The following is an 8,579-nucleotide window of genomic DNA, read 5'->3' as shown; positions in this document are numbered from 1 at the left end:
TGGGGCCACAGACCAGGGGCTGCTCTCGGGCGCCCCGGCCTCTGCCTGGGCTCGCTGCTGCGCTGCTGCTGGTGACAGCGCTGCCTTCAGAGCCGTGCGGCCGGAGAGCGGGTTATTCATAAGCACATGAGCAAAACACCCACCCCAGAGTGCGCTGGGCCGTGTGCTTTGCCTCCGCTCCTCACCTTGTGGCGTGCAAATCTAACAAGCAAACGTTCCTTTAACACGCCACCCCCCCCGCTGCACCCCACTCACAGCACCCCGAGTTCAGAGGTGCTCGCAGGTGAGTTCCCCTCCCACCCCTGGGGGGAGGGACGGGGGATGAGCAATCCCTCAGCAACCGTGTCGCTCTGCATCGCCGCCCACTGCTGCCGCTGCGCTGCTGTTCCACCCGCCGCTGCTGGCCACTGCACCATCGCTTTCTCTGCTCCGCCTGCCGCTCGGCTGCAAGCTCTGGGTGCCCTGGCTCGAGGTCCCACCGCTGCACCCGGCTCTCGGTGATGTCAGCACTTCACGGGGGAACCTCGCGGCTGGTGCAGGCCGAGCAGTCGCTGAAACACGGCCTCAGAGCAGGGCGAGGGCTGGGCACTTAGGCCTGGTTACCAGCGAGTTCAGCTCTAGGGATCATTGAACAGAGCAAAAGATTCTCGACTGAGTCTAGTCAGCTCTGTCCTTACATAGCAGAGAGCCGAAGGGCCAGATGGGTGCAGAGCTCCTAGACAGGAGCCCCCCCCACCAGCAACACCCGGCCCAGCCTTTTCCTTTTCCGCTTGGATTTGGCACCTACCTCCTGCTTGGCGAGTGCAGTGCCACAGACACGCCACCTCGCGCCAATCAGTCGCGACAGACGCGATTTCTAAGTGAAGTGACCCTGGCCCGGGAGCTGGGGACAGAACTCTCCAATGGCAGGAGTTCTTTCTTCCAGCTGAGTTTTATCCCCAGATCACGGGTCAAGGATTCATTGTACTTAGAAATTGCTGTGCTGGCTGAGGAGAGGCTCCCGCTGTCAGCCCCAGCCCTGGGGTGACTGGACCTTCCGCTGTCAGCCCTGCTGTCAGCCCCCCACCCCCAGGCCTGGGCAGGGTGAAGAGCCCTCAAGAGCAGATCTGAGGCTGGGAGAACGGAACTGTGGCCTGGGCAGTGCAGGGGTGCTGAAGTGGGGGGGGGGGCTGACGGGGTAGAGGGCCTGTATTGAAGGGGACACAACTGATGGGGGACTGAAGGACAGAATTAATTGCTGGCAGGAGATGGGCAGCTGTGGGGTGAGAGCTCCTGCAGAAGGGACCAAAATTACCTTCTCCTGTACACGTGGGAGAGTGGCCGACACAACAGTCACCCGTGCACACCCTGGGGATGAGTCAGGGGAGGTCAAACATCAAGAAACTGACCTAAAAGGCACAATTGCATCTTTTTAAAATAAACCTCATGATTTTGGAGCTAATCTCATGGTTTTTGATCTCTTCAAGTTGGCAATACTGAGTTAGGAAGGCTGGAACCAATCAGCAGGGCCACGCCTTGGCTCTCAGTCTCCCAGGATCTGCATTCTGCAGGATGGGATCTAATTCAGGAGCTCTGCAGGGAGAGAGGAGACTCACCTGGCAGTGAGGTTAGCAGGGAACCACGTGGAGTCAAAATGCAGCTCCAGACCCTCCAGGTTCTCTTAATTTGATGTAGGGGGATACCCTGAGGTTTGAGAAATATTGTTGTAAGGGTGGTCAGTGGGTGACTGAGATGTTATTGCTTATGGGAAAATAATCAGAGCATGCGTGTGCCTGTGTGTGAATATGTGTAAGAGGAACAGAAACACCATGCACTCAGCGTTTCGACCTGCAAGTTATTACATGTTTTTTCCACAAGTTTATTCAAAAGGGGAAACAGTTAAGCAAGTAGAATAAGTGAGTCTCAAAGTTCAGGGTCAGGAGTTCTTTGATTTCTGGTGTGTTTCTCAAGTGAGTTTGGTCTCCAGATTTTTCAAAGGGGAAGTGTGTTTGTTTCATATCTAGAGAGGAACCGGCTGGTTTACAGACACTTCCAGCTGTGTCTGCAACAACCTGATGTTGTTGCAGGAGAATTGGAGGGGAGGCCGTGAGGGCCACAACTGTAGCTTGTTAGAACTGGAAAGGTCTGGCTCAGATTTAATAGAAGCCAGGGGCTGGGATTAGCCCGGCACTTCCTGGACCTGGGCTGAGAGATCACCAGGAAGCTCCTCAGTCACTGGAAAACTTGATTCGTGGCTGAAGTGGAAGTAAATTGTGGGGAATCAAAATCCCAGTGAAATCCTCCAGTGGCGTGCCATCATGGCCCCACTGAGGGCCCATTTCCCGGTGCCGCCGCATCCCTGAGCCTTTCACCTTTCTTAATGTTCAGGTAGATGAGCAATTCCAGGACCATGAAGACCAACCCCAGCACGTAGCCCCTGACCCCAGCCAGCATCTTGCCCCTGGCAGAGCCAGCCTGCGCCACTGTGAAAACAAGAGCACGGGTGGTTCTGGCTCAGCCCAGCCTCTGCATCCCTTTGTAATGTCCCGGCTCTCTGCCCTGAGGGGTGGGGATGAGGCTCTGAGATGGGTCCCTGAGGGGCTTCATAGAGCTAGGGGAGCCCCTGCGGGCTCAGGGATTGTCCCAGATTCAGAGCCTCTTACCCCAGTAAGAGGGGGCCCCGCAGGCTGATGTGCTCCACCTGGCAGGTGTAGACATCCCCGGGGGCAGGGGTCATCTCCCACATCCCCAGGATCTGGAAGGTCCAGTCCGTGTTCTGGAGCAGCTCTGTGGGCACCAGCCTGGCCGGCTGCTCCTGCCTGTTCTTGAGCCACTTGATCTCGATCCCTGAGGGGTAAAACCCCATCCTGGAGCAAACCAGCGGGTGGGGGTGGGGCCGGGACCCTGATTTCATGGGGGAAACTTTCACCATGGGCTGAACTGGGCTGCGGGGGGCAGGGAGGGAGAGAGAGAGCTGGGAAAGGGGTGAGAGGAGAGGGACTCAGAAAACAGATTCCAGCTCCAATTTTTACACCTTCCTTGGAAGGAGATTCCCAGAACCGAGGTCTCTGCTCAGCGGCGCTTTGCACAGCTGGGGGCTCTGGCAATGAGCCAGGTGGGTTCTCAGCACCGCCAGTGTCACTAGCAGAGCCCCAGGGACCCAGCCAGACCCCAGGGCTGCTCCAAAGGGGGAACAGGAGACTCGCCCAGATGGAGAAGGTCTCTGCCCAGCTCTGAGCATTGCCCCAGGGATTGGGCGCCCCCAGCCAAGGGGCCGGGCAGCATCAGGGCTGACAGCAGCATCAGTCGACAGGCAGAGCCAGGCTCAGCTGCCCACTTCCCAGAGTTGGGGGGGTCGGGGCGGGGACGCAGCATTCCAGCAGCAGCAGCTGGCACAGGCTCAGGTGCAGACAGGGCAGGATGTGGAGGGGAACAGGGAGAGACGCCTGGAGGGGGTGTGGGGGGTTAAGTTAATTTAACCCTTTTGGTGCTGTCTCTGCCTGCTCCACTCAGCCCCTCGAGAGCCACCTTCCAGGCGAGGGGCACAGACCCCTGGGCAGAGGGTGGTTTCACTAGCTGGTGCAAGAGCCCCCACGCAGTGGACAGTAACAGGAATGAAGTTGCTCACCCCGTCAGTGAAAGGCCGGCTCCTGCCCTGGACACAGGAGGGTCTGCACCCCCCTTTTGAACTCCTGGATTCCAAGGACAGCAGGGACCATCGGGACTGTCTAGTTTGACCCCCTGTGCAGCACAGGGCAGTGCCCTGCCCCACGATTAGCCCTAGAGCAGATCTCAGAAAAACAGCCAGTCGGGAGCTAAACATTGGCAGGCCCACGGCGCACACCAGGGTCTCTTTGAGGGCACCTGGCCAGAGGGAGACAGGAAAAAGGCAAGGAGTAAGGTCAGGGCTGATTGCACCCTTCCCTCCCAGCACTAGGATAGAACCCAGGCATCCTGGCTCCCAGCCCTGTGCCCAGAGCGGTCCCCTAGCACCCTGCTCTTACCCTGGGCTTCATGAAGGGCTCGGCCAGCCCCCGGTGCTGCACCCGGCAGTCGTAGGAGTCATCCTGGCTGCAGATTATAGCGCTTGGAAAAGTGGCAACTATTTCCTACCTTGTGTGAATTAATCTCTAATTGCCGTTTCTTCAAGCACAGCTCAGTAGCTCACACACACAAGAAACACTGAGCCGACTTTAGCCCTATGATCCCACGCTAACACACCAAGTAATTAACTCCGGTACCAACTAACAGTGCAAACCAAGCTTTTCTGAACACAAGAGGATTTCAGGCATGATGAACAAGGGCTGGGGAACCGGGGCAGGGAATCGCATGCGGGCCACGGCACCAAATTGCCCAGCCTTTTGGTCTCTTCCTTTCCATCTTTTGTCTGTTTATTGTCTTTTGTGGGTTTTTTTCTTCTCCCGAGTCTTAACTTTCCTCCTTTTTATATTCCCCCGTTCCTTTCTGTAAAGGGCTCACTCCCTTTCCCTGACTTCCCTTGGAAGGAAGCTCACACAGAAACCAAGGAAATCTGGGGTAATGACATTTTTGATGGATTTTGATTGAATGCTTAAAACAGCGCCATTGAGCGAAGTGACTGTTCAGGGTTTCTCTGCTGATTTCAGTTCTCAAAGTGTTGGTCGTGACCCCAAATGGGGTTACACCATCAGCAGACGGGTTCTCAGCAATCCCTGGTATTGACATCCTCCATGCTATCTGGGCTCCCGGCAGGAAATACTTCATTAAAATGGGGTTGTGATGACAAAAAGTTTGGGAACCCCAGTTCTAGGAGGAGTTGGGAAGAAGAGCTGGGACTGGCGAGGGGCGGGCCCAGCCAGAGGAGGGGAGTGTGCGGGTGTGTATGCAGATCTGGGTGCGAGTGGAGGATTGTGGGAGCAGGAGTGGGCTGCCAAGTGGGGCCCAACTGGCCATCCGAGGCTCAATGGTGAGAAGGGTGCAGCTGAGGCCCATGGTGGGGCAGCTCTCAGCGGTTAGGGCCGGTGGGAAGGGGATTGTGGGAGGGCCAAGGTGGGCTCCACTGTGTGCTGAGAGTGTGGGGGAAGCGAAGGCCAATGGCAGTGGGGGGCCTAGCAATTCATACTTAATTGATAAGGCAGATACCATGGTCATGAAGGTAGTTTTTCAATAGATTATGCTTTTTTATATTCTCTAATTTCCAGCCAAACTCTGTACCCACTGATAATCTGTACATCATGCCTAGATATCCAGGAACTTCTTTGCTGAAACTCTATATTTAATTTTTTTTTTTAAGTTTACATTTAATAAAAACTTTTGAATCTGTTCTGATCAGTTCAAAATCTGACATGTTCTGTATTTGAGAACTCTGTATAAAATGGGTTTTTAGAACAGGGAGATGGAATAATGGCTTGCTCCATCCACTCTATGCATCAACCTGGTACTGCAGTATTTCCAGACATGGTGCACCTTGCTGTGGGGAGAACAATCTGGTGAAAAACAAAGGAAATATTTGTGGTGCAAATGTGCTTGTGGTCTTTTGATGTATTCAAGTGTTAATTGAACTCTTCTTTCTTGTTTTTTGTAGTTTAGTAAGTAGTGGTTTCTGTGGGGCTTTAATCTCTGGTTTCTCAACAGGAAAGAGCTGCGGTTCCCTGCCTTTCCCCGCATCTGGGTTTAATTTAGGGAACAGTCTCTGCAAATGTGTTGCCCAGACTAGGCAGAGTTTGTAGGAGCAGAAGAAGAGCGAGGTTGTGGCCCTTTGAGTCAGACTCCTAGAGTTTGAAGCCAGACGGGAGAGGTGCGCTGTGTAGGGGAGTCACAGAGAGGGCAGATTTCTGAGGGTGGTGCTGATGGTGGGGGGTGTTCGTTCTGAGGGGATCCGCCATGGCGAAGGTGCCCCTCAACAGAGCAGACAACAACATCAGGCAGCTGGTAAAGAAATGGCTGTTCCTCCCCCAGAGAGCCAGCAAGGAGCTGATCTACATCTCTCACAGGCAGCGTGGCGCTAATGTTCCCCGCATGGGTGACCTCTGCGACATTGTGGTAATCACTCACGCCTTCTGCCTGATTAAATGCGAATTTGGACAGGACGGGGGCGACATCGTTTTGCTCTGGACCCGCGCTCGCAATGCCGCACGACGCCAGGGGAAGCGCATTGGCTGCTGCTGGAAGTGGTGTGAATAGTGTCAGGAGCTGGGAGTCCTAGTGCCACAGATCAGGACTGCTGACACCTCCATCACCTCGGTAGCCAGGGGCATGCTGGAGAGGACCCTGAAGGCCACCGTCCACATGCTATATGTGGAAAACCTAAAGCGAAAGCCAGACCAAGGCAAGGCCTTCGAGCTGACCAGCAAGTGGGACGCCTGCAACCACTTCCTCCCTGGGGGCAGTTTCACCCAGTTCACCGACTGGAGGTTCATCCACCGAACCCAGCTCAACTGCGTCCCGCTGAACAGAGCCGTCCACCACGGGAACCGGGATAAGCATTGCAGGAAGTGAAGCTACAGCAATGAGACCCTGATCCCCGTCCTCTGCATCTGCAAGCTCCTCTCCAGAGCCTGGCAGCTGCACCACAACGCCATCCAGAACCGCCTGGGGAAAGCCATCCCGCCGCACCTGGGGAAGGTCGCAGTGAATTCCGCCGTCCCCGGAAGCGACAGCTGGCTGCAGCCAAACGTCGTCATCACCAACGAGGAGCAGAAAAATATCGTCATGGTAGACGTCATGATCCCCTTCGAAACAGGACCCAGGCCTTCCGCGAAGCCTGAGTTCATAAGTGTAGGAGAGTGAAGAGTTAAAAGCTGGACAAGTAATTGGGCCTAAGCTACAGGGAATGGATTCATGGCACAGGTGAACCTTGTTTTTCTTATTTGTTGGAATGTTTAGCTAGAGTCTGTTCTCTCTCTTCTTTCCCTCCCTTTCTAGCAATTTCCCGTAAGGAGTGAAACTAACAAATCACTATTCTCCCTCTTGCCAAGGTTTTTGCTGGGAATACAGCATTATCTTCTTTCCCTCCCTTGCATACAGCATATTTTAAAGAATATTAGTAAGTTTCAAGGTAACGTGCCTGTTCTCTGTGCAATAACCCTGTAAACAACAAATGGGCGGGTATAATTGTAATCATTATGTAGAAATTAATATTCATTTTGTAGGCATTAATATAACCAAATAAGGGTCTATGGGGAGTGGCTGGGAATGTATACATTTACATACTGTTATGGATAAAAGGATTGTAAAATAACCGTTCGTTGCTCACTCCCGGCGTGGAGGTGGAACGAGCAGGCAGTAAAGGTTCCATCTCCCCAATCCACCCCCAGGACAATCTGTTTGATTATTTCTAACAATAAGGACACCCTGGCCGACACCCTGAGAGCGAAGGGCTACGAGGTGGTGACAGAGGCTCTGATCATCGGAGCGCTGGGCGCTTGGGACCCCTGCAACGAGCATGTGCTGCGAGCCTGTGGAATCGGTTGGTGCTACTCCTGGCTCATGCGGTGCCTCATGGAGTCGGACACCATCAGATGCTCCAGGGACATCTACATGGAGCACATCACTGGACACCGACAGTATAAAGACGAACAGGCTGGAGCGCCATCGTGAATCAGCGACGAGATGGGAATCAAAAGCCTTTCTCTGATAGATTTAATGTCCTGAAGGATTATCTACACCATAACTCTCACTCAATGAGGGTACAACCCACTTTCATTACCGTTCTACTTCCTACAAACCACGCTTCAATGTAACTTTTGTATGAACAACGTACCCTCTTACCCGCCTGCTTGTATTTTTTAACTGTCAAACCTATTACCCTCCCCCCGGGATACCGCAGATTATGCTTTCCTTGTATGCTCCAACTTCCAACCAAACTCTGTACCTGCTGGTAATCTGTACATTGTGCTTGGATGTCGAGAAACACTTTTGTTTAAGCTCCATACCTCATCATTTTTTTAAACATTATTTTTAATAAAAGTTGTTAAATCTGTTCTTATCAGTTTAATATCTGAGATGTTCTCGATCTCAGATCTCTATATTAAATGGATATTTAAAATGGAGATGGAATAGGGGCTTGCTCCATCCACTCCGCGCATCAGCCTGGTACTGCAGTACTTCCGGGAATGGTGCATCTTCCCTTGGGGAGAACAATCTGGTGAAAAACAGAGAAAATACTTGTCTATGACCCACCCCCTTCCCTCCTGGGACCGTACTGGGGCCTGTTCCCACCACAGAGGCAATTGCGTCTCAGAACTGGGGGACAGACGCCCCTAGAAGGGTCGATCTATCTACACCTTTCGGGTCCCCCCAGCCATGCTCCATTGTTCACCCTTTCCCTTCCTGTCCACCCCACCCCCAGAGAGATCAAGGAGGGACCCTTGATTCCCCCTCCACCCTCTGCCTTCTCCCCTGCAGCGTTCACTCCTGTGCTCCCCCAGCTTTGTCCCTGAGGCCGATCCCAGCAGGGCGAGGGCAGCGGCTCCATTACCCGGGCTGATGCCAAGGAGGCCATCCAGGGGCTCCGGGATTGGGGCACGCAGCCCGTTTTCCCAGGCTGGTCCCCAGGTCTCTCCATCACCTACAGCCCCTGGCTCAGCAGCTCCTGTTGGCCGAGCCTGGCGCTGTCCTGG

General features: G+C 54.0%; 2 non-coding genes across 2 annotated transcripts; both read left to right on the top strand.

The window, feature by feature from the left end:
- Positions 1 to 5,238: 5,238 nt before the first annotated feature.
- On the top strand, positions 5,239 to 5,429 carry LOC137149500 (U2 spliceosomal RNA). Its single transcript, XR_010918791.1, has one exon. It is a non-coding gene; the product is annotated as a U2 spliceosomal RNA (small nuclear RNA).
- Positions 5,430 to 7,895: 2,466 nt separating this feature from the next.
- LOC137149499 (U2 spliceosomal RNA) lies at positions 7,896 to 8,086 on the top strand. The gene has a single exon (XR_010918788.1). It is a non-coding gene; the product is annotated as a U2 spliceosomal RNA (small nuclear RNA).
- Positions 8,087 to 8,579: the final 493 nt, after the last annotated feature.

Source organism: Emydura macquarii, unplaced genomic scaffold (genome assembly GCF_026122565.2).
Source record: "Emydura macquarii macquarii isolate MOO-44397 ecotype Brisbane River unplaced genomic scaffold, CSIRO-AGI_Emac_v2 contig_756, whole genome shotgun sequence".
Taxonomy (NCBI): Eukaryota; Metazoa; Chordata; order Testudines; family Chelidae; genus Emydura; species Emydura macquarii.
The sequence above is the reverse complement of the archived record's forward strand: the minus strand, read 5'-3'. Positions and strand labels throughout refer to the sequence as shown.